Source organism: Sinohyriopsis cumingii, chromosome 18 (assembly GCF_028554795.1).
Source record: "Sinohyriopsis cumingii isolate HCF-2022 chromosome 18, ASM2855479v2, whole genome shotgun sequence".
Taxonomy (NCBI): domain Eukaryota; kingdom Metazoa; phylum Mollusca; class Bivalvia; order Unionida; family Unionidae; genus Sinohyriopsis; species Sinohyriopsis cumingii.
In genome coordinates this window covers 96,424,533-96,430,359 of record NC_142978.1, presented here as the reverse complement: position 1 = coordinate 96,430,359, position 5,827 = coordinate 96,424,533, and positions in this window count along the sequence as shown.

The following is a 5,827-nucleotide window of genomic DNA, read 5'->3' as shown; positions in this document are numbered from 1 at the left end:
GTAACACTTCCACACGGCGTACGTAGAGTCTGGCTTCTAGGATTTTGGTTTTGTAACCGTCACTATCAGCCATCAAATGGAAAGCGGCACTGCTACGATTCAGTCTCAGGCGGACATCCACCCCGTTCAGCAAATACTTTTCTTGCAACCACATGTCCAAATGCAAACGATCCATCAGTTCTAAACTTGTGTCGACTCCCGTGATTCTCTTTCTTCGTTCTACAAATCCATCATTGTTGTCTTTCTTTTCATCAGTTTCCAATATTTCAAACTTGGTAGGTTCGTCAGCTTCCCATACCACACAGGCATTGAGATGAGTGTTCTTGGCATCTATTCCGTACGTCAAGAGATTTTCCAGGTAGGCACGATAAGGGTAAGTATCCATGCTGCTACTGACCAGTTTGTTATTCAAGTACAAGTCCACTCCACTGAATAAGGAATGCATGAAATTGTTGACGGGAGCTACTGCTTCATCGTCTATAGCACCTCCAGTCTTATCTAGAATTTTGACTTTCAGGTACAAGTAACTGCTATTCAGATCGATGTAATCTTCGGGCTGTCCTTTGATTTCAAACTCGATGGGAGCGGAATCGGTCAGTGAGGAGACGGGGTGAAATTCCACCCACTGGGATTCTTGCATCGTCATCATCGTGGGGGGCATGGCAAACAGATCCAGTTCCGTCTTGGAACAAGCGCAAGATTCTCGGTGCATCATTTTTTTGTCTCTTTTCTCAATAATCGAAAACGTCTACGTCTCGAACGGTTCTTCTTTTCTTGGCCTTTCTCGCTTGAAGTCTGGTGAAAGGGTGTTTTCTTCGTCGTCTCTTTCTGCCTTGTCCTTGCTGAATGCCTGACTCGGTAGCGTGCAGGGCATTTATAGGTGTTTTTCGTTGGCCTAAAATGTCTTTGCCCGTTTGCAGCAAGACATTTTTGCCTGCCCTCATGAAGGCTTCTTTAGGGTTTTGTTTGTCGATGATGACATTTTGGAGAAATTCTTTGCCTTGCGTCAGTGCCGCATCTTTCAAGGCGTGCAATCCGCGTGTCACCATCGGTTTCAACACCGGGGCCACCGAACGAAAGGCCGATTTTAACATGTCTCCTAAGCCGTGTCCTCGCTGTCGAGCAACCCCTCGGTACACTGGATACATGACTTACTTAAGAGTCGTGAGAGAACCGTTTTCGAAAATGGAGTTTCACCGTGACTTTTCCTTTGGTGAATGGAATATTTTGTCCCAGATCTCCTTTTATAACAATGTTGACCGTGTCCAAATACGACTTACTGACAGGCAAATAGTGAGGATGGACAAATTCGCGGTGAACGTGGTAAGTGTTTCCACCTTCCTCGTCAGTGTTCGTGGCAGAATCCACTTTGAAAGGAATGACACGCAGTAACGGTATGGAGGTGTGTCCCACCACGTTGTACTCCACCACATCGGAATACACGAACATCAAATTCAGTCCTTGGTTCAGTTCTACCGGGGCACGAAATAACTTGCTAAAAGACTCGTTGTCGTAAACGATGGGTAATTCGTTTTTCTTGAGCATGGCCTTTCTCATGTCCATGTCTCCGCCCAACATGTCAAACAATTCAGGACAAAATAAAATGGACACGATTTGACTTCGTTCAAATTTCATCAAGAAGCGACGAGCTGCTTTGTGGTACTCCATGGTGACATTTTTGTTGACATGCTCCAAAGCTTTCAGAAACACGACATTAAACCTGGAGGCTATGGTGCTGACCAAATGTTGACCACTAAAATAATAGCCTGGGGGAATGAACAAGTGATAGGTGGTGTACTTTTGTGTACGGGTTTTCTTGTCATATTTGACATTGCTATCCATCCACTGTTGCATTTGCTCGTCATGAACTTCCACATCAAAAAAATTTTGATTGGGAAGGACATTGAGGACTTGGGTCGGGTGAATCATTTCTACTAAAGCCACTTCCCAATGGGCTTCGTGATCTAACTGGATGGCTTGAGGTAATTTGGCCGTGTAACAGCACAACGTGTTCTTGGGAAACACCTCCATGGAACTGTCACTGGGTAAAGTTAAGTAAAATTGGTTTTGTTGACTCATAATTCCAGAGTTCTGTGGCTGTCCGAGGGGATATTACTGGACGTCAGAGGCGTGTCTCCGTCTAAAATGGGGTTCTGATTGTGGTTGAAGTGGTGACTGGCACTGGCACTGGACACAAGGTTCCCGTGGTTCCCGTTCGAGGAGAATTTCAGGGAGGGATTAGGAAGCAGGTAACCGATGCAACTGCTCAATAAAATGGTCCACAATTGTTTGTCTCCTTGTTGCAAACTCAAATTGGCAATGGCTGCACCGATGACACAATACACCACGAAGATTTGGCAGAAAAAGACGATTTGCGTTTTAGGCACACGTTCTCCACACCACACCCACAAGGGTTGTTTTTGTAAATCTTGCAGAGAAGAACTGGGTGAAGGAGTGGTCGCCGTAGCTGCGTCTGTGTGAAAGGGCATGATGGTCACTTCTTTTTATAGTCGATGACTTGTGAAGCGCCGATCCAAGAATCAAAACTGGGTGGATATCCTTTCCAACGTACTTTGACTTCTTTGACACGTCGTTTGCCCACTTTACGGGTTCTGCGTTCGAGAATGCTTTCGATGTCGTACACGTCTTCTTTCTTGGTGACACGTTGTAACTCGGGTAAGTAAAACGTTCCTTTGAGCACTTCTCCGTTCATGTCTTCCAATTTATAGACGGCAGGATGACGGCCATGCACTCGTCCAGTGACGCGAAACAATTCGGTCGTCCAGTTAGGTAAGTAACCTTTGTCGAAAGTGCGTTTGGTTTTGCCAATGCGCACCCAATCTCCTACGGCCAACATTCCACTTTTCTCGGGGACAGCCCTCGTCGGGGACGTACCAAACAGACGCTCAAACACCAACACTTCGTTGTCGGGAGTCACGTCTTGCGGGGCACGTCCGATGCTTCGATGGTAAGATTGGTTGTACGCTTGCACCAGGTGCGGTAAGATGTCGATGTACTTCAGAGTGTGGTGATGCGTAAAATATTTCCACATGCGTTCTTTCAAAGTGCGTTGAAAACGTTCCGCGATGCTGGCTTTGGTTTCAGGATTCTAAGTGGTAAAAAAATGAATGTCACGTTTCTTTAATTGTTTTTGGAAAGCTTGGTTCAGAAATTCGGTGCCTTTGTCGGTTTGCCATCGAAGAGGATGACGACCGCTTTGTTTCAACACCCGTTGCAGGGCTCGCACTAACTCGCTGCTCGATTTGGAAGTCAAGGGCACGACCCAGGCAAATTTGGAAAAGACGTCGATGACACAAAACAAATATTTGTAGCCACGATTGTAGCTGGCCAAAAGAGAGACATCGGCTAAATCGGCTTGCCATTGATGATCGATGCCTTCCACTCGGGTGCGACTTCTGGCAAACTTGCGTCGAATGGGTTTGTGTAAAGTGTAGGTAGCTTGTTCTTGTAACCGTCTTTGCACTTGAGGTAAACGGAGACTTTTCAGTCGCGTTTTGGCAGCACGATACAATTTTTGAACTCCTGCGTAACCTGCAGGATGGGAGGGATCGTAGTAAATGCTGGCTAAGACTTTTTACATTTTTTTGTGTTGGTTGGTGTGTTAATAAGACACCCACTCTTGGAGGATGCTACTCTTTTTCTCTTGGGGTATTTTCTTGGATTGCAATGCTTTGCGTGTGCGGCCAGCAATAGGTGTCGAAGAGGAGAAGGATGTCTGAGCCGGGGATATCGGTTCTTGTTTCACTTCTGTCTTCACTTCTGTCTTCACTTTCTTTTTCTCTTGTGAGGAAGAAGGGGTGGCCATCATCTTTTTAATCCATCCAATTCTGGAGGTAGGTGGTGTTGTTAACTTGCGTACTTTTTCTGGTGGAGTTTGAAACCCTTCCTCTTCTTCTCCTTTTTCTGTCTTGGTCACGGGTACTGGTGGTACTGGTACTGGTACTGGTACTGGTGATGGTGCTGGACTTTTCATCAAGGTCTTAAAATCTTTCAGAGTGGGTAGAGCTGTTTCGTCTAAAGCTTTCTGGTGAAAGAGTTGCAGTCGTTGCAAGAGTTGACCGTACTTTTGCGATTTTTCTGTTTCGGACAAATCTTGGCGATCCATCAAGGACCGCAATTCGTGTTGTAACTGGGACATCTCGCTCAAATGGGGATTGGGAGGTAAATGCGGGGTGTGTTGTTCTTGCCACCGATGGTATTCCATCCATCGTTTGTAAGGCACTAAAGCTAGTTTTCGTCCTTCCATGGGATTGTCAGGGGTCGATTCTGAGATCTTGGAACTTCCGAGGCCTTTTTATCTTGCTCCCACCAGTCCTCCCAACATGGTTCCCAAGACTCCTTTCAGTATGGGGCCTAACAAGAGAGGTAAAATACCTCCACGTTGCACTAACATCTTCTTTTTTTGACGAATGGGAATTTTCTTTTGAACCATTTGGCGAAGAACGTGACGATGTTTGCCTAGGCATTGTTTCTGTTGTTTGGACAAAGGGATCGTGCCTTTCAAAACGTTCAAACAACATTCGCACACGGTATCGATGACCTCTTTGGAGGCTGTTTGAATGAGTTTTTTTCGTAGGGGTGGAGAAGCTTTGGACAGGACAGATAACATGTCCCCATGTTTGGCTAAACGTGGTGGCAGTCCTTTCCTTTTCTTTCCTTGGGGTTTTCTGGAGGGTGACATCTTTGAGTCTTCAGGAGCACCAAAAAACACTGATACCCGACTTGGTCACAGGCCTTTTTTATACTGGAACGCGTCGCCACTGATTGTCTTTACGTCGTATTAGTTTGAGGACAGGCATGACACGTCGTGCAGGGGTACGTAACGGACTAAATCGAGCCAGTTCTTGCTTGGACAAATCCAGTAAACTTTGTAACATGCCCGATCTTTCTTGAACTTTGATTTTGGGAGCAGGTACTTTGTGAGCAGCAGCCACTGCCACTAAATTGGAAGGTCCTGCCACTGGGGAAGTTCTTTTGGGGGTCATCAACGGAGAAGTTCTTGGTGTGATCAACGTCTCCAAGTACTCTTCAGTTCTGGGTGTCATTAACGGAGAAGTGGACAAACGTGAGGCTGCCGGAGACGCAGTCACCGCCGTGGCAGGTCGTGGTTTGCGAGTGTAAGGTTGCGTCCTGGTCGAAGTGCCTCTCTTGCGACTAGTTTTCTGTGGACTTTTCTTTTTCTGGGGGCTTCTTTTCTTTTTCCGGGGTGGTGGTGGTGTCTGGTCAGAGGAGGGTCCTGCCACTGGAGAAGTTCTCCTTGGGGACCTGGTCTTTTTCTTCTTGGGGCTTCGTTGGACTTTTGTCTTGGGTATAACTTTGGGGGCATTAGGATCCCATCTTAAGAGTGAGCGAATGATGACCCCTCCTAGAGTACCGCTCCCTCCAGGTTTCAAAATGATTTGTTTTTTGGTTTGAGTGTCGATGCGGGGATCGGCCAGTTGGACCAAAGCGACTTTGTTTCGATCGAAAAAGCGTTTGGTTTGATGAGGAATCTGAATGATTCCTTGGAGTAATTGACGTGCCGTCACCGTGAACCATCGTAAGACTTCTTTGAGACTAGCTTCTAAGACACGAGCTCGTGTTTGTGGATCTTTTTCTCGACTGATTCCATACAAGGCACGAATCAATTTGACGGGAAGATGCGACTGAAGGGACGTCATGTTCGCACTGTGAGTGAGACAGACGAAAAAGAGTCTGAGGTTTTTATAGATTTTTTTATGGGGAGTGAAATGAAGTCGAGGACGGAGACGTGTACAGGACAGGCCCTCCGTCTTGGCACCAGTGGTGAAACAAGTGGGTACGAAAT